Below are 20,735 nucleotides of genomic sequence, written 5' to 3'. Positions count from 1 at the left end.
ACTTTGACTTTACTGAATTCTACATATACTTACCAGGGAGTATGTTCAGTGGACATGCCTAAGATATGAATATACATATAGAGTGCAAACATATGTCACAAGATACAATTGCACACATGTATTTGTGTGTGCTTCTCTTTGTGCTTACAGAACATGTGGTAGTATACAATGTGTATGGTGGCATTTACTAAATTCAACCGCCAAATACAATTAAACTTTCTTGGGGTTCATTTGTACATACTACAAAATCTGTTTGGGGTAACCAGCTAATCTTTAAAGCAAAACAAAACAAAAAATCTTTTTTTTCTGTTTCCAAATGAGGGTTAAAAGGAAAGAAAACAGGAACAAGATACTGAAGAAGAGGTTTCCTACAAGATGTTCAAAGTAAATAGTGTCAAATTACCATAGTTTTTTCTCTCTCTCTCTCTCTATCCTCTTAAGATAACACAAGAATCTACGCAGCGCTATTTGCTGGAACTGCTCTTTGTGCCAAAGATAGATGGTCTTATTATTGTTAAGAATACTTATATAAAATTTGACAACAAAAAATTCAGTGTTTTAGAGAGAATAAATAAATGCTTCCCTTTCTCCAAAGGGCTCACAATATAAAAGAGATGCAGAAGAAACTCCAGCAAACAGCCACAAGAACAGAGGCTTGTGGGATAGTTGCTCATTCCTTGCTACATACAGGGAAAGCACCATTGGGAAAAGAGAACAATTAACCTTCAGCATTTCATCTGAAAGTAAAGTATGTCAAAATTAGAAGATGTGCAATCAATATAGTTCCCTCTTCCCAAAAATGGATGTATACACAAATGTTTCATCTGCCAGCAAATTTTATCTGACCATGTGTATTCATTATGTATACTACATGCCAAATCAGATGTAAGAATCTAATACTGAAATGCTCACATCAGCCTGCATGGCAATTTATTACATGGGGGTGGGGGTAGTGGTAGCCTAAAATCTATGCTTTTCACAGTGGTGTTATACGTATGTTGAAATATGAGCAACATATGTGCTCAACATTCAATTAGGCGAGCATGTGGATCTTATTGCTCCAAAAGGCTATTATTTGATTTCCTGCTCTAAAGCAAGTGGTGAAAAGATTCCAAGTCTAAATGCAGAGGAATTAGATCATTCTTTGGGGTGGTCGCATCTTGGGTTGGAAACCAGATGGAGTGTTTAAAAAGCCTTTGTAACTGAACCAACTCACCAAGTTGCTTGGAAACATACAGATGTAGTTGTTGCTCTGGGGCAACATTTGGCCTAGTTTTTACTGTATCTGACAATATTCATAGACAACACCATCAACAGAAATAAGTAATCCGTTGGCGGTGACTGGTTCCCGTTGCATGAACATGAACTTTACAGCAGGGAAACATAGCCAAACCATAACTTTACATGTTATGGCTTTGAACTTCCACTTTTTCATGCAAATAAAATTTCATAATATGTTCCTAAAAAGAGTGAGGTTGATGGTGGTAATTAAGTATATAGGCAAACCGATCTCCTCGCCATCCAACTGGAGAGTCTTTCTGGAAAGGGGTAGGGCACGGCCAAAACAGTGGACAATTACAGTTCCTTTTATACTTACTGAAGTCTTCCCAGATCATATCAGTATATTTAATGAGGTCCCTTGAGGATTTATAAAGCAAACCAACAAATATAGTGTTAGGGGAACTTCTGGTGGTAGAACCTAGAAGCCTTATCTATGTTTTCCAAGAATGTCAGACGGGCTTCTTGTAGTTCAAAGGGACTGATTACACAGGCCAACACACATTTTGCTTCCTTAAACGTTACACCAATTCCTGGGTATATTTGGGGTGCTGATTCCAAAAATGGCATGCATTTTGCCCTATCACGTCTAGTTTTGGAGACATGGCATAGCCTCTTTAGTGAATGGTTCAAGCAGCTTCCTCATGAGGAAGCCTACACCATGGCTTCCTCATGACGAAGCTGCTTGAACCATTCACTAATGAGACCATACTATATCTCCAAAACTAGACGTGATAGGGCAAAACAGATGCTGTTTTTGGAATCAGCACTCCAAATTCATATCAAACCACCATAAAGTTTGGGAAAAACTTTTCTGACCCTCAATTTTGTAGGCCTGTGTTATCAAATGATGTGGGCTGGGGAACATCCTCCTAAGGGTTGGCATCAGTTTGCCTAAAGTGCCTATACCAGTTCCCACACACCAAGATGCTGGACAGTTGTGCCAGTGGTGGAGGCAGCTACTTTTCCTCTAACTACTGGAGGATAAGAAGAAGAGCTGCTGCCTGCCACTGCCAAAGCCTTCATTGGCCAATGTACTTTCTCCATTGGCCAGTAGCAGGATTACCTCCTGCCGGAGGGCTTTTTTCCAGGTCCTTCTAAGCTTGGAATCATTAGAAAAGGTATTGAGAATAAAATAGCTAATATTATAAAGCCGTTGTACAAATCTATGGGAAGGCCACACCTGGAGTATTGTGTCCAGTTCTGGTCGCCACATCTCAAAAAGGACATAGTGGAAATGGAAAAGGTGCAAAAGAGAGCGACTAAGATGATTACGGGGCTGGGGCACCTTCCTTATGAGGAAAGGCTAGGGCGTTTGGGCCTCTTCAGCCTAGAAAAGAGACGCTTGAGAGGGGACATGATTGAGACATACAAAATTATGCACGGGAAGGATGGAGTGAATAGATACGCCTTTCCCTCTCACACAACACCAGAACCAGAGGATATCCACTAACATTGAGTGTTGAGAGAGTTAGGACAGGCAAAAGAAAGTATTTCTTTACTCAGCGTGTAGTTAGTCTGTGGAACTCCTTGCCACAGAATGTAGTTATGGCAGCTGGCCTAGATGCCTTTAAAAGGGGATTGGACAAATTTCTGGAGGAAAAGTTCATCACAAGCTACAAGCTTCCTGATTTTATGCCAGATGCAAGGGATGGCACCAGGATGCAGGTCACTTGTCTTGTGCGCTCCCTGGGCATTTATCGGGCCACTGTGAGATACAGGAAGCTGGACTAGATGGGCCTATGGCCTGATCCAGCGGGGATGTTCTTATGTTCCTTGCTATAATGCTAGAACCTGGTAGGAAGACCTAGTGGTCAGCAGGCAGGGCCTCCTTCCCTCTAGACTTGCTTGCAGGCCAGTGGGTTCTCCTATCAAGTCTCTGCATTATCACAAGGACCTGGGAAAAAGTCCACCAGCTGATATGCAAGTCAAGGCAATATAGAATTAGTATAAAAATATAGAATTGCACAGCAAGTCTAACAGCCCAATTCTAACAGGCAGCCCAATCCTGAGCTGCCCAGGGCGCCCCCGCTACTGCTACCGTGGAAGGCACCTTGAGAGTAGGGGACATTCGGCCCCTTCCCCCAGGTAAGGGAGGGAGTCCTGCAATGGGGCTATTCTCTTTAGCGGTGCCCAAAGGGCGTCACTAAAGCAAAGGCGCTTGTGAAAGGCACGCAGCCTCCACGAGCGCCTAGGATCCTGCGGAGCAGAGCTCTGCAGATCCTCCTCCCACCTGCCCCCAGGCACGCCTCTGGCACGCCCCCTCCCCGCGTCACACTGGTCTCCCCGGCACCTCCCTGTGTCATGCTGGCCTCCCCCCTTCCCGGAACACCCCCGTCCCCACCCCGTTTGCCGTTCCGCAGCCCGGTGGTCGCAGGCACTGCCGAGCTGCGGAACATGGGCGCCCGCCAGGCGGTGGCTCAGCGCCGACCGGAACTGAGGCACCTCCGGCGGGAGGCCAGCGGTAAGCCCCGCAAGTGTGCCTTATAGCACCTTTGCAACTGTGGTCCGCGTCGCAGAGGCACGGTGCGGACCATAGGATTGGGCCCTATATTTCCTTCTCTCCATATGAAGAGGAGAGCCTGAATAAAATAAAAGGGTTATTATTTTGGCGGTTCTGTCAAAGTCTTGGTTTCTCTGGAATGAGAATGGGGAAAGGATCTGAGCACTTGATACAATTGCTCCTGAGCACCTCTCCTCTTAGTAAGCTCCATGTTTACTGCAAAGCTGGAAGCAATAGAACAAAGACAATAGCTAGAGTGATGGTTGAAGAAAACTTGTTATGACACCAACTGAATGGAAGCATGTGTTTGCCTGCCATTAACCTAAACTGCCAGAGGCTGGCCAAAAGATTTGCCTTGATATAGGTGTGAAAGCAGGAGGTATGGTCTGAAGGTTGAGCTGTTGCTTTACCTGAAAAACCTAAGCAGAATCAGCTGCAGTCTCAACTTTGGAAGGGGGACCGAAAGAATAGGGAGTTGTGGAGGAATGCAGAGTCACCTGGCAAGAACGGCTAACCGTGACTTTCAACCTTTTCCATCTCACGGCACACTGACAACGCACTAAAATGGTCAAGGCACACCATCAGGTTTTTGACAATTGACAAGGCACACCATGCTGCCAGTGGGGGCTCACATCTCCCATTAGCCCTATTAATATATGACCTTCCCCCCAAATTCCTGTGGCACACCTGTGGACCACTCGCGGCACACCAGTGTGCGCCACAGCACAGTGATTGAAAATGGCTGGGCTAACATCTTGAGAAACCAGTCTGAGGCATGATTTGTGGCTGCCTGTGAAAGCTTGGGAGGCAAGAGCTGCACCCAGAATGACGACTGCACAATGAAGGGAAACATCTGGGGAAATGGAGGGTTCTAAGAGTTTCTCTCATACAGTAATACTTGTAAAAATCCCATTTGAATTGTGAGGTTTGTGGTCCACCTGTGTATGTAAACTGCCTTGAGGAGAAAGAAGGTATACAAATAAATAAATACTGCTTATGCTCCTGATGTTTGTTAACATAATGAAGATACCATGAGGACCAGTGATGAGGCCTTTATTTCCGAAACCCTAGATGTAGGAAACTCTCCCTTTTCTTGTTTGGTTCCCAGGGCATCTGCACAAAAGGACACCTACTTAAATGCTAAAGTCATACATTCCTTGTAATAAACAGAAAATTCAACCAAGCTGGAATGAGAAAAGTCTTTCTGGATTTTTTGTTTTTGCCCAGCTCTAATACTTTTTGATACTGTCAATTATTCAAATTAAACTATGGGGAGATGAAAAGCTAAATAACTCCTTTATGTCTGAAACGCCATTTTCTGAGTTTCCACTCTCATTAATTAACAATAATGAAAATTATTTATAGAGCAAACTTGAACAAAGAGAAAGAAAAATAATGTGCAGCAATCAAGAGGTGAGGTTTTAACAGTACCTAATGTGATTTATTTTTGGGAGCGTAAAAGCCTGCAATGTGGTATAACTACCAGATTACACCATAAACTAAATCAGCTCCGGATAAAAACCTTAAAAGCCACATTTCATTCTGCTTCGCATACTGCTTCATACTTCTGTAATCTGAATAATAAATATTAAGCCATTTTTACCTTTGTATAGAAAACCAAGGGTAAATTTTTAGCACTTTAGCTCCCCTATTGAAGTTAAAATTAATTGCCACATAAAACTGCTGATTCTGACCAAATGAAGCTGTACAATGTATCAAGTCAGGGGCAGAGCAAATTCAGAAACGACTTAAATATTTCACCTGAATTATTGCTGTGTTTTGTAACGCTGGCAGTTTTATAGATATGACAGGTTTTATAAATTCCTTATGAATTGAGACTTTCTAAATAAACAAAGGCCTTAAAAAAAAGACCAATTTGCTGTTTACACAAAACATGAAGAAGCAACTACTTAATTTCTTACATTTCAATCCTGTATCTATCTGCCCTGACCTCTGAGGATCCCAGAGCAATGTTTTAGTGTCACAACATCTCTTTAAGATAGATTCGGTTGATAAGATTGTATTAGATCGTCCTTTCTCAACATTTGTGCCCTGCTGTACCACTTTGCATGGTCCACCTATTGGAAGTACCACTGGAAGTAACTTGCAATGATGTCATTACCAGTTATTTCTGACCTGGGAGACCAGATGCAGCGCAATGAACACTGGTAAGAGTCTCAGAGCAGATGGGGACTTTTTTTAGCTTGCAAGAAGTGCACACCAGAGCTCTGTGTGCTGAGCTGAGACTCCTACTGCTGCTTGTGTTGCATTGCTGGTCTCGCTGCCAGGTGGTGGGGTCCTGCATATACCACCAGACACTACTTCTAGTACCACTGGTTGAGAAACACTGTATTAGATTCAATACAGCAACATTACATGTTGGCTTCCCCTTGTTATGCAACAAAAGTTTAAAAAGTGTATATGCTGCAGTTCCGCAGAAGCACAGAAAAACCACCAAATGCAGTGTTTCACATAAAATTCAACTTCCAAGGAATTCCAGAACTTATATTTACTTTTCTAGCGCTTGTGAATTCAAAGATATACTGTACTTAAAAATGAGTGGACAGTGCATGGTGACATCTCAAAATCCAGAGGAATTCTGAAGAATTCTAGCAAGGTAGGTACTGGAAGGACACCATTGCTGTGCAGAGATGTGGGAAAAGTCAAGGAGCTAACAGAATAAATTATGCAAAACAGTACAATTGCAAAGTACATCATTCAAATCTGCTTACTTTGGCTAATTTACACAGACATTCTGTTTTGGAAAGCCAGTTCTCATCTCTGAATTAGATTACTTTATTAAATCTGCAATCCAGTACTCATTTATCTGAAAGTAAGCATGAATACAGTGGGACCTACTTTGAAATAAACATGTATACCTCAAAGTAAGTATACATGTAAGTAATTCCCACTACCAAACTGAACTGTCAGATTTATGTTTAGGTTTTTGCAATGACTTATTTAAAAAACCCTATGTATGCGTTAGGCTCCCTTACAAAATCATTTGGACTGTCTTAGTGAAAGCCTGGAAAGCCACTATCAATCAGTGCAGACAACACTAAAGTTCCAATCCTATCCTCTTCCCCCTCCCACTGATGCAACTGCAACAAAAAGGCATGCATTGGGGGGGGGGAATCTGAGGGCAATCAGAAGGTAAATATAAAACATTTATTCTTATCCCCTGGTAAGCCCTTGGGCCACCTATCGGTCTCCTTGGACATATGCCCCCATTTTTGGTGGCATAAGTCCATAGAGAGAAAGGGGGTAAAGAGCTTTGCAATGAAAAGGATAGGATCCAGTGCGCACCACTGCCTCTTGCAGCAGCACGCACAAAATGGTCACCTTCAGTGCACTACGCATGCCACTGACAATCATTTTATGATAGCAAAAGTCACTTCTACTGCCATAACGCTTCCCACCCAGTAGCCCTGGGTGGGAATAGGTTATGCATAGGACTGGCTGTCAGATACACAGAATAAGGATTTTGATTCAGCATAAGGAACTTCCATATTTTTTTTATATAGGCATGGCCCCAGAGAAGTTCTACTTTATGAGGTACAGCCATTTCCACTCCTGGTAAGTTTAGTGTTTGCCAACTTCCAAAGCAATCAATCAACTCATCCTTTCTTTGATGTTGCTGCTGAGAAAAACTGCACAGTAGCCACCTGAAAGCTTGTACAATCATGCCATCAAATATGTGAACAACAAAAAGGACTAATCTGCTTCATCTCTCTCATTTTCTGATAAGGTTCCTGTAGTTAGTGAAGATTTTTGCAAGCAACATCAAGCAAAAGAGTCAAAATGTATAAAACCTGATAAAGTAGGAAAAAGCTTGATCTGCCATCCCTGTATCATTAAGGACATCTTAAGAATCTTAAATACTGCTTTCTTCAATTCAAACAACAACTTGAGATTGGTTTTACACTTGATGCAGCTCTTCTTAAAAGTGTCACCTTTAACATGTATCTTTAGGCATTAATATATCTTTCACAACACACTGAACCGATGTAAGAATGTGAGAAAATGCTTACTCCTTGACGACTGGAGTAGCTGTTTGATTAGCACCCAGAGTCCTTTCTCAATATTTTTGAGACATCAAGGTCCATTCATTAAAACCTGTCAATGTAAAAACACCAAATGTTACAAGTGGACAGGATAATGTCATTACAGGGTGATTTTATCATGACAGTTTTATGTGGCAAATGTGTTGTTTGAATGTGCCCTCACATGGTGGGAACTGGTATTTATCATGCCAGAGCAAGGTTGCAAAATGGATTGGAAACCGACCTGGTAGTGAATTTGCCACATGCAAAACTAACATGAAAACAAGCCCCGTATCTTTTCAGATGGCTTTAAATCAGGGCCATTCTCTATTTTCTTACATGGTTCAAAAACCGGCCTCAAAACTGTTCTCTGGAATCCCATAAATATTGCCTTAAAATTATTCTGTATATGCTAGCACAAATCCAGAAAGAAAAACTATTTTTCTCATCTCTGCTACTTTGTTTACATCATGCATTTATCACCACTCCACTCAGTGTTGTTGTTTTAGCCATAGCTCCTACTCAGCAAGTTAGTCAGTTTTTCCCCGGTGGGTTGGCTTTCCAAAGTGGTAAAGAAAGGAAAAATAATTAAGTTAAGTAAGGCAACTGATATTTTTAACCCTATAAAAATAAGAAGTGGATGGCAAGAAGAGGACAAAATATAATGATCTTATATGCACAGCATTTAAAGATTACATGGCATTGCAAAAACCTTGTTTGTCATAAAGTGTTCCTATAGATTAATTCCTGAAGGAATCCTGGGAGAAAAGAATCTGTGTTCACAATCTGATAGGATACTCAACTGCCTTCTCATTTCTCAAGAGAAGCTTGATGGGGAGTGGGGTACAGAGATCAAGAAAATCACCTTCTCCTTTCATTCTGGAGAAATTAATATTCATAATAAATATATAATTTAATATCTAAAAAATTACATTTAACACTTCAAACAGGAGCCTCCCCAAGGCAATGGGTAGTCCAATTCTATGAAAGTAGCCATCCTATGAAGGCAGCCAGGTACAGGGCGCCAAAACAACCACTGCGGAGGGCCAGGGAGGCAGACTGAGCTCTCCTTGGGGTAAGACAACATCAGCTTCCTTGCTCCATGTCAGGCCCCCCAACCTCTAAGTATCTCCTTGAATCTGCACCAGCTAGTTAGCTGGCAAAGAACCAAGAAGACCTGTGTAGGGCTCTAAGGCCCAACAGCCTCTGTTGCTGTCCTGCTCCCTCCCAGGCCTGAACCACCCTCAGTCTACCTTCCCCCCCCCCACCAAGAAACACTTCCCCACAACTTGGCAGGGAACTCTTTGTCAACGGTTCCACCAGTAGTCCAACCAGCACAGAGGCCTAGTGCCAGCTGGCACTGCTCTCCCCGCCAGTGTCTTTCCTCTCTCGGACGCTGCAATGTGCTTTACAACATGTTTGTGATAGGCAGTGCCAGCTTCCCGTGTTCTGCCCTGACAATGGCTATCAGTAGGATCAGGCTCGGTACTGCCTTCCCCACCAGTGCCTTTCCTCTCCCGGCTGTCACGATGCGCCTTAAGACATGGATGTGACAGCCATTGTCAGGGCAGCACACAGGCTGGCATTGCTCACCAGTTGGGCTCTAAGAGTTCTAAGGAGTCACTACGAGCACAAGTACGTGGCTGCTAAATGAGCAAAGGAGACGATACTAGTCACATTCGTGCAGCACTATCATTTCAATAGCAGCTTTGCAAGCTTTCACCACACTATTTTATTTTCTTTATAAAAGGGACCAGATATTACAGCAGATACATCTCTTTCCCAAAGCCAAGCAAACCTTGCTTCCCTCCCAAATAAAAAATATGGGGGAGGGGGAACTTCAGAGAGAAGAACAGGCGCGTATTTGTGGAAATTCCCTTATGCAAATTCCTTAGGGCAGCCATTTTCAACCACTGGGCCGTGGCACATTGGTGTGCTGCGAGTGGTCCACAGGTGTGCCACAGGAATCTGGGGGGGGGGGAGTCATTTGTTAGTAGGACCAATGGGGAGTGTGAGCCTCCACTAGCAGCATGGTGTGCCTTGTCAATTGTCAAAAACCTGATGGTGTGCCTTGACAATTTTAATGCTTTATCAGTGTACCATGAAATGAAAAAGGTTGACAATCGCTACCCTAGGGCAGTGGTTCTCAAACTCTCTGAGAGGGTTTGAGAGCCATTAAGTACTTGCGTGGACAGGGGGAGGCAGCGTGGGCGGGGGAGGGGAGGCAGCAGCAAGCCTCCTGCAGCCTCCCCAGGCTGCAGGGAGCCCGGTGCGACCTGCAGCAGGGCTTCCCGCAGCAGTGAGAGTAAATGTTGAGCGATCGTGCCCCGCCTCTGCTAAAGCACCCAAGCCCCTGCAGCCCCTCTGGGTTGCACGATCCTGGGGATTGCGCCGCTGCCTCCTCCCTGCCTCCAGGCTGCCCCCACCCCTTAAGAGGGCAGAGGCCAGGGCTCACAGGCTGGGGTGCCGCGATGCCCCAGTTTGAAAAGCCCTCCCCTAGGGGATTCTTTAGCATGAGAATACACACCCCACTTAGCCACTGAGCAGTCTGATTGTAAGGGCAGCAGATTCCCCTTTCAGGAGTTGTGAAACAGGTCAAGGAATGAAGTCAAAAGAAACATTTGCTTTAAGTCCCAGCCCAGTTAGCATGAGATCAGTTCACCAGTTCCAACAGTGCAAGGCCCCAAAAGGTCTGGGGTCAACGTTGAATTCACAATCACATTTCACATATTCCCACGCGAATCAGTTTTGTATGAACTTTTCATTCTGGAGACTCACAAAAACAGAACATGTGCATGTTCAATGCATATAGCATGCTTCCTGGAGTACATGTAATCACACAGACAAAAGCGATGTCATTCCTTAGTTAAAAATATAGCGTGCTAGATGGACCACATTATAATAAATTACATAATAAGACAGCTAACATCCAAACCTCAGGCTTTACAAAGTATTTTACTCAGAGATGTTATTTTCTCATAAGCAGGAATCACCCTGGAGTTGTGAACCAAGTACCATCTGCTGTGTTATTTTAGAACCGGAATCCTGACAATCTTAGCCAAATAAAGGAACATTTTTGTTCCCAGATAGGCCCACTCCTGCTCAGCATGATTCCACCAATCTGGATAGGTTCTAGGCCAGATAAGAGCATTCAGGAGCAGGAAATGCACTGCTGCCATAACCTGAAGTACCCAAAGACAAAAGGAGAAGTCATATCTGACGGTGGTGGTAGAGTAGCGGTACTTAATTTTCAGACTGAGGCTTCAGTCCACTTCAAAGTCATAGTTTTTGATCTGGAAACTCTCCTCAATTCCTGGTCTTCAAACCAACTTCAGGACTCAGCACTGTGAACTCTGGCCATTTTGTATCTAACTGGCTACACTTTTCGTGTCTGAACTTACACAGGGGCTTCTATAGGGGGTTTAAAAATGTTCAAAAACACAGAAAAACAGGCAATGACTTTGTGTAATTGGCTCAACTATTCAGCATGATGGCATCCCACCAGGACGAATGGAATGGTTCAGATTTCATACTTGGACTCTAGCATTTTCTACTATCGTTCCAGGAAAGAATGGCCCAGCAACAAGATAAAAGTCTGCCAGTCCCTGTGAACCTGAAAGTCTCTCTGGAGTGGCTGCCGGAGTGGGACATGTTGCCCTGGTGAATCAGCATGGAGGCACCTTCCTGCATGATAATCGGGACAACAAGTAGGTTGTCGAGTTGGGAAGTACATATACATGACAGGACAGAACAGGGCTTGTGGGATGTCAGTGGAGGCCAAGAAAAGCATCAACTGACCAGGGCAATCAAACTGGCCCTCTGAAGAGCATCCAGGGATACCATGTCTTGATTTGTATGGACAGCATATCTACCAAAGCACAAATCAACAAACAAGGGAGCAACACGTTAATGGTCCCTTCTTCACAAGATCAGTGAGTTGCTGTCATAAACGAAGAGGCATATCCCATCAATCGAAGTGGAACATATGACTGGAGTGGACAACATGTCAGCAGACTGACAGAGCAGGTCAAAAATTAAAGAAACAGAATGGTCAAGCACAAGCAAGTTTTTCAACAGATAATAAGCCAGGGAGCCAGTTATGGTCCTTTTGTGACTTGAGAGAACATGCAAGTACAGTTGGTGAGTCAAACCAGTGGATACAGTGTCCCATCTGTATCTAACTTGAGTTTGCATGATAGATACCTTGGCCAACACTGACAGCAGAGCAGGTTCAGAACTGGATTTCTAACTAAAATCTGCTAATAGGAAGTTCTTTGCTGTTCATTTTGTGAACTCACAGGTTAAAAAAAATCTAAGCTGCATACAAACAATGCAACACAAAATCTTGTGTCTGATAATTCAAAACCAGAAATAATCTTAATACACTTGGATGCTGACAACCATCAAATGTTGCATAAATCTCTGGACAGAAACTTCTCAGGGAGTACATAACAATGGTGAATTTTCTCAAGCAGATTCCTCAAACTGTTTTTCCCCTTCCAACAATTACTCAAATTTTAGCTGCCTACAAAGCCAGCTGTTTCCCAGCCTATTGTTCTCCCAGGACTTTATGCAATTTTTTTTCCAGTATACACTTTTGAACTTTGCAAGTTCCGCAGAGAGACTACAGTACTTTAAACTAGTCTTTCCCTTTAAGACAGATCATAAACAAACCTTGAGACAACAATAGTCTCATCATTTACAAGTTGTTCCCCTTTATTATACATTTAAAAAGGGTGTGAGTGGTGGTGGAATGGATGGACATATTGCCTTCCAGGAAAATCAGTAGTTTAGGTAACTTGAAATGGAGTCAGTTCTGTTGACATTGTTAGTTTCTATTTAATTTACAATTACACTGGCATGAGGAACATCCAATGAGGTGCAATGATCAGAAGATATGAATATGCTATTGTTCAGCTTACAGAGCATTCTTAAAGATAAGTGACTTCTAGCCAAAAATATATCTTACTGCATTATCATTACATCATAATGACATATCATTATCCGCACCAGGAACAAGGACAAAATCTGGAGACGAATGCAAGTGGCTGCTGAAATACAAGGCAATCCATTTGATCCATCTAGCCCTGGCAGAGGGAGGTGTTTCACAATCCTGCCTCCTGTGATTCCTTAATTAGAGATGCCAGAGATAGAAAATTGGACCTTCCAAATGTGCTTGGAAGTTATGGCCACTCACACTTCATTCTATTCTATTCAGTTGTCAATGAAAGGCAACACAGTTCTATCCATGACAGCCAATCAAAGGCAAGGAAGGCAGAATTACCAATAACTGTGACACCTGTCTCTCTAACTCTCAGTACTCTTTCCCACTTACCTTGTACTAGTAGATGTTTCCTCCAGTGTTAGTTATATGTGGCCACTCCCACTGTCTACAGCACTGGTTCCCAAACTTTTAAGCACTGGGACCCACTTGTAAAAATGACACTCTATTGGAACCCACCTAGCTTTACAAGACGCCCCCCCCCCCAAGTTTTGCTTTATCAGCTGCTCAAGCCTGTGTTTTTATCCTTTTTACTATGGTGAGGGGACTGCCTTCTAGAGTGCTTATTGAACTCTAAATTCATAAGTTTGTGACCATTCTGGTGGTCTTACATTTCCCTTCACCTAGCTTTTGATGAGTCGAGGCACTGTTGCCTACTTGTGAGTAAACACATAAGTGTGACTCAGTTTCACTTTCTATAGGGCTCAATACATTTTCCTTGCCAACTGGTGGGCGGACAGGCTTCATTCTCAAGAGTTCGTTGGAGCCTGTGTTAACCAAATTGGGACCATTCTGGTGGAGTTGCATTCCCCTCAGCCTGCCCTTCAACATGGACTGAGGCACGTTTGCCTACTCACAAGAAAACACACACATGCTGCTCCGATCTGTTTCCATAGGGCTCAATACATTTTCCTTGTCAACTATCAGCTTGTCAGTTTTGTGACCCACCAAAAACCAGGTTGTGACCCACAGTTTGGAATACACTGGTATGGAGGATGGCACTGGCCTGTTATCCGTATCACTCACTCTCAAACAATGCTCCCTTGCACAATGCTACTGTGCTGTGAAGGAACTTTACAAAGTGCTGGCATTATATTTGACCGGCTCTTCGCCCTAGCGCAAAGGTGACACCAGCTTCTAAGACTGCAGTTAAAGGACAAGGAATCACCTTGACTAGCATTTGTGTTTGATGATAATCATATCCACTGTTATATCAGTGGAGAAAACACTGCTTACATTATAAAGAGGGTTTTTCAGTTGTGGTTATTAATATAACCTGCACCCCTGGGAGGCTAATGCTCCTTCCAGTAGGTAAGTGCCCTCATGCCTAGTTCATTCATTTAAAAACATTGTATTTTAGGCAACAGCATTTTTAAGTGGCAATAAACGCTTCCAATGAATCTATTATTGTTGGTGTTCCTAAAGGGACACCTAAATAGCTGTATTGCATTCTGTGCATACCGTACATAACATATGCAGACTTTGCAGCAAAGAGGTAACCTTGTAGTGCAGAAGAACCCAGGCAATCTCCTATTGCAGTGGTTCCAAAACTTTTTCAATTAGAGGCTCCCTTGACCTACTGGGTCATTAGCCGTGGCTCCCCATTAGGGCTACAATCCTATACATCAGCAGTTCTCAAACATTTTAGAGGTCCTACAGCAGTGGCTCCCAACCTGGGGACATGTACCCCCAGGGGTACTTGCCAGGATCTTTAGAGGTACTTGAAAAAGAATTGAATAATGTCTTTAAAAAGGCAGATCTGCATTAGAATGCCTTGTGGGGCTAATAGGAGGAGTACAATTTATGGAAATAGGCTGCCAAGGGGTATGCAAGTGAAAAAATGTTGGAAACCACTGCCCTAGAGCAATAGTTCTCAAACTTTTAAGCCCCAGGACCCACCAAGCATCCCAAAGGCTGCAAACCTATGCACACTTACCCAGGAGTAAGCCCCATTGACCATCATTGTTAAAAGCATATACATAGTGGCCCGCCGCTGCCAAGGGTGCAAAGAGCTTTCTTTTACTTACCGGAAGGAGCAGCAGCCTCCCAGAGGTGCAGGGAGCCCCAGGGAAGCCGACGCAGGGCTCCCCAAGCTGTGGAGAATCTAAAAACAACAAATGTGAACCACCTCTGGTTTGTGATTGTGAAACCATAAGTGGGTTGCAATAGTTGTTTTTAGATTCTCCACGGCTAGGGGAGCCCTGTGGAGGCTTCCCCAGGGCTCCTTGCACCACTGGGAGGCTAATGCTCCTTCCAGTGCCCGCATGCCTAGTGCCCTTGGCAGTGGCGCAATCCTGGGGAGCGCACTGCTGCATTTCCCCTCCCCGCTCCTTAAAGGGGCAAAGGCAGAGGTCCTCAGGCTGGGGTATTGTGTTGCTCCAGTTTGAGAACCTCTGGCAAAGGTAATGCTCTTGAGTGTTTTATTTGGTACTGTTTCAGATTGAAAACTATTCCAGAATAAGCATATGCACAATGCAAATATGAACTGGTGACAAGCTGAACACGTTTTGCCTCCTTGTCATTAGCATAGACTCTGAAATTCCTTTGACCCAGTTCTTGAAAAGTTTCAAAACTGCACATCTTATTTTGTACACATGATCCTCAGTATTTTTCCTATCAAGGAGCAACTGAGCCTAATCCCTTGGTTCAATTATCTGTAAATGTTTTCTCCCGCATTGGCTACATTTCTCTCCAGAGATGTCATATGGAGACATTTTGAACAAGCGCCCATGCCCTTTTCAGAGTACATTAATTCTCTTGGAAAAAGTGTGAAGCAGACAACATACGGCAGAAAGAAAAGGGGCTTGTCTTGCACGGTTAAAACTACTATATGAACAGCTTTTCTCGGAATTCATTATTCTAAGATTATCCTTTTGCTCCCCCGCCCTTTCATTGCTAACATATAAAGAGTCATTTGCCAAGCAGTATCCTCTGATGTGGCTGCATTTCCTGTCACTACTGATAAGGACAGAATTGGCAATAAAGAGGCAACAGCAAGGATCTCTGGAAGGGAGGGGGCTAAAACAATTAAAAAGGGCTATTAAAAAGCCTTGCATCTTTGAACTTGAGAACCCTGCTGAAGGACTGGACAGCAGTGAGTTTCTGTTGCTAGGATGCTTAGGATTGTATTTTACTTATGCCAGATAAGTATGTTGTTATTGGCATCAGATCAGAGAGACCTACCAGATATTTGGGGAATTGAAATGGAGGAAAAATAAAATAAGAAATAAAAACATTAAATGGCATTGTGTGCAACTGATTGAAGGGAACAGAAGAGCCTTTTAACAAATCCACTATTTATCTGACTACCTGAAGCAGAAGTGAAACAGGAAATTAATTCAATTTGCCACAGACTTACATTACACTATTAGTTACTATTTAATTTCAAAAGGAAATCTACCCCCACCGACCACCTAAAGCAGAGTTATCAGTGGACAAGCTGGTAATTGAAGCTTATAACACTCCAATTAAACAGATCTAATCATTATCAGGAGACAGACTACAGAGTACAGAATAAGCTTGAAAACGAAAGAATTAAAACAGGAAATTGTTGAGGATAAAAGGGTGTCTTCAGAAGTCACCTGATTGCCTGTAAATTCTGATTTGTTGGAAAAAAAGTCTCACACCCATAGGTAATGCCCTATTATAGTACAAAAACCTTTTTACACAGAGGTTACCATTCTCAGGGTTTTAGATCATATGGCTGCTTGCCAGTAATTTAGCTTTAAATATGAAAATGGATATCCAATCCCATTTTCTAGCTATAATACCAGCACGGAAGATTGATGCTATCGCTATATAGCCCAATGACTATTTAAAATGCTTTTAAGCAGAACTTACAAAGCTATACTGACTTCTAGAACTGCAGGAACTGTTAAATAGGAAATAAAATTAACAATCTGCCACGAAGGACTAAAGCAATTCAGCATTTTTTTTAATTTTTGCAAACATGTAGTGAACACTGATAATGCTGCTGTAGCAAATCAGTGACACTGCCATATTGGGTATGCAAGGGAGGGGGAGCAGACAAAGACAGAAACATACCAGTTTCTAGAAGTTAGGTCAGCATTACAAAGGTATGCCAAATGCTCTTCCTCAAACATTTTCTTTGCTAATAACAATAAAAGTATTGGTTTTCATTTAATACTGTATTTATTAGTAGTAGCAGTATAACTCAAATCTGCTATATGATTCCAAGCGTTGAAGGAACTCCCAAAGAGTCCAGTTGAACTCAGGAAGAATCTTCCAAATTGCAAGTTATACTGTGATCGTTCTTTATGTAGTTCTCTCTTATGATCTATCACTAAAATGATTCCACATTTTTCTTCAGCAGTTTTTTCCACAGCAAAACACAGCACATGTTCAGAAATTTTATCCCATTATTTTGCCCCACTCTGACTTTCTGCAACTTAACAATAAGGCTTCCACAGTCTTACCACATCTGCTATTTTAGAAATAAGTCATTTATCTCCTTTACAGCTGAAGGTGGGGGGGGGGGAGAGAGAACACAATTCAAATTCCCTTACCGAGTGGTTTACAAATAAAACAAAACTGTAATTGGAAGCTTTAATACAAGTCTACTCTTCCAACAAGAGGTGGTTGGTGCTGTATCCAGAACTACTCAGTGGGTCACTATTATTAACAGCATTTATAAACCGCTTTTTCAACAAAAAAAGTCCAAAAAGTGGTTTACCGGGGGGGGGGGGGGGAATCAGCTTTCTGTTTCAACATTTTCAGGCAGGCATGGAGGAAATAGGTCAGTTAACATTATTAAAATCTCTAATCAAGCTTACAGAGGAGAGCTTCAACACAACAGAAAAGTGGGTGAATATAATGTGATGATCAAGTACCACTTCTTAGGGATAACTGGGTAACAATGAAGGTCGAACTGATATGGGGGGACCATTTGCGCCTGCTGTTCAGCATTTTTCATTCACACTTTGAAAAAGGGTAAATTAAGGCAAAGAAGCAATTCATTCAGTGGCCTTGGCTTAATCACATGTATAGCAACACTTTCAAAATACAAGATGATTTTTAATTACTATCTCAGTTACAACAACCATGTGGAACAAGTTATCATTTATCTCATGCTGCAGATACTAAAGACAAGGAAATGGTGACATGCTGAAGACCACCTCATTAGTCCATATATTTAAGCATTTAAGTGCTGGTTGAAGTCCAACACTGAGTCGAGGACTAGATGACAGTTGGATATATGACAGATATCAAGTGCTTCCAGTATAAAATGTCTCACATTTAGGCTGGGAGATGCTATACAACATAACTAAAGTTCATGAGCTATGCAGCTCAAACACCCTTTTACACTAGTTTAATTCATCTGGAACAGTTACCAAACACAAATTCTGCATTCACACACAGGTTTCTGCAATTCTGCTCAGCTTGTTTGACATATCAAATGCTCAGGCAGCCTCTGACAAGTGAGCAGAAAGCTACCTCTAAAGAGGGGGATGATTTGATTTGACCCCTTCCCAAGCTTCAAAGGTTCAGAGAATTCCTGGGATTTGTTTTGCCACTGCAATTCTAAGGTGCACTGAGTAGTACGGAAATGGAATACCAATACAAAAACAAAACATGAAAAGGCACAATCCTATCCAACCTTCCAACACCCATGTAGCCTCAATGTAGCCCCAACGAAAAGGAACATTTGTTCCATTACCTTGAGGAGGCCTCCTGACTCTCCCCCCCCCCCACTGCAGTTTGCAGTGCATGACCCGTTGGCATGGCTGCATCGGCACTGGAGAGTTGGATAGGATTGGATCCCCAGACTTCCTTCTCCAAATTGGAAAGGGAGGAAAGGCAGGAGTTTCTCAGTTTAGCTCTCCATGTACCCAGAGCTCCAATCCCCAAGCACGCTCAAAGCCCAATAAGTTCCAGCTTTCCCTTCCCAGGTTGGAGCAGAATGATGGCTACTACCTTCTGGTGTAGCTCTGAGCAACCCTGGCATTCAATTGCAGAGATGACCCCATCATCTCTTCCTCCCTACATAACCTGAACTAGGAGTTGTGGAAACAGAAGCATAATCCTAAGTATGTTTACCTGAAAGTAACTCCCAATGAGTTCAATAGGTTACAATGAGTTTAGCAATCTTATGCAAGCTGACCTGGGAGTAAGCGCCACTGGACACAGTGCAACTTATTTCTAAGTGAACCTCCATATGATCACAATGCAGAGGACAATGTCCTTACTATCAAAGATTCTGGCTTGGCTTATATAGCCAGCAAAAATTTGTGGTTCTCTACTCATACCCTGTTTCATACCCTCTAAGCACTTAGAACACTTCTCACCTAAATGGGTAACAAAACAATTGAGTGGTAGGGAGAATTTCTGCCACTCATTTTTAACTCTGAGAACAAACAGATGCTGAAAGTTTTGTTTCAGTCAGTAATCCATGCTGGGAAATTTTCAATATCAATCTACACATACAGAAAAATTCATAAAGATAATCTAACCCAGCTCCTTGAAACAGAAGGATTTTCTAATTTACACACACCAAGCAACCACTGACAAGAATGCCATACGACACTTCTGCACCAGCAGTGAGGATGCAGCGCCAGTGCTGAGGCCCGCACCAGTCAGCACTGGGCCTCAACGCCAAGATGTATCCATGGAGTGGCTGGTGGTGTTACTGCCAGCCAGTAGAGACGCTTTTCAGGGATGGTAGGGGGAAGGAGGGGAGGGGGCAGAATTCAGCTACACATGGTCAAAAAACAGAGAAAAACAAAGGTTTAAATAGTGCGGGTGATTACACCTGCCATCCACTTAATAAATACATGCTTAAAAGGGAGTATGAGATTGGAGCTGCTGTTCCCCCAGTCAGACTTAATTCCTGCTTCCTCTTGTAATTTTTAAAGAGACAGTATATATATATTTTCAGATATATGGCATTTTCAAGGTAATTTTAAGTATACATGAGGTTGGCTTGACGCTCCAATCTCAGAATCTAACCCTTGCATAAGTCGGGGGTGAGTGCATTTGATGTGCTTATCCCTTACAATTTAATTTGTGTTGCTTATTGGAAAACACGCCAGAGTGTCTGCATTGCTTTTCCACACATGTGTGAAGAAAGCTATTTTCCCCAAATTGTCTAGAGGATTTGTGGAAGAAAAACAGAATTCAACCTCCAGCTTCTTCCAACACTGATCCCAGGGCTATCTTCAAACAATAATTGGGGGGAAAAATGAAACGGGTGCTTCATTCATCAGGACTACAAGGAGACAATGGTCAATTCAGCCAGGATACCAACAGCTACAAGAAACTCTTCCCAACATCTGTACAATTCCCAACATCTGTAGGACTACATCCTGCGTTTTAAGTGCCTTTCATGCTCATTAAGTATGCCGTTGCCGGCTGAAGTATCTTTGATTTGCAACCCCTGGGTCTCATAAAGAAGACTGACTGGGGATCTATAAAAAGTTAGAGAAGATTTATTTCAGTGTTATCATGCAATTCTTCAGAAGTATTTGTAAACAGAGCTTTAAATTGTGGGGGTGGGGCGGGTAGACTGATGATGATGATGATGATGATGATAGCGTCTGCAATCATTATTTGGCCCATTACTTAAAACATTGCACTAAATAAAGCAGGAAAAATAAAAAAGATTGCATCTCTACAGCCCGGGTTTCCAGATCTTTCCAAGAGGTACTTGCCTGTGCTCTGCACAGCCACTTCCCCGTACAGTCACTTCTCTTTATATGTGAATTCACTATTTGCAAAATTTTAGAGGCAAAATTGTTACCTTCTCTCATTATCCGCCTCTGTTCTCATTATCCATTATGCAGAGACTTTACAGAGGCTTCAGGGACCTTCAGAATGGTGCCTGTGACCAGCGTGGACCCCTTTAAAATGGCTGACGGAAGCTTTCGCCTGTCATTTTAAAGGGTCTGCACTG

The 20,735-nt window shown here is 42.7% G+C and overlaps 1 protein-coding gene across 3 annotated transcripts in view; it reads right to left on the bottom strand.

Annotated features, from left to right (window-relative positions):
* The window catches only part of CTBP2 (C-terminal binding protein 2), a 248,667-nt gene that overhangs the window by 137,230 nt on the left and 90,702 nt on the right, over window positions 1-20,735 (bottom strand). Inside the window, exon 1 of one of the 3 annotated variants that reach the window (XM_066618909.1) lies at window positions 7,813-7,891. The exons of the other annotated variants lie outside the window; for them this stretch is intronic. The gene's annotated coding sequence lies outside the window, so the exon portion shown is untranslated. Of the gene's footprint in view, window positions 1-7,812; window positions 7,892-20,735 lie in introns of those variants that run through there. 3 annotated transcript variants of the gene reach the window in all.

This window comes from Tiliqua scincoides, chromosome 3, assembly GCF_035046505.1.
Source record: "Tiliqua scincoides isolate rTilSci1 chromosome 3, rTilSci1.hap2, whole genome shotgun sequence".
NCBI lineage: Eukaryota > Metazoa > Chordata > Lepidosauria > Squamata > Scincidae > Tiliqua > Tiliqua scincoides.
The sequence above is the reverse complement of the archived record's forward strand: the minus strand, read 5'-3'. Positions and strand labels throughout refer to the sequence as shown.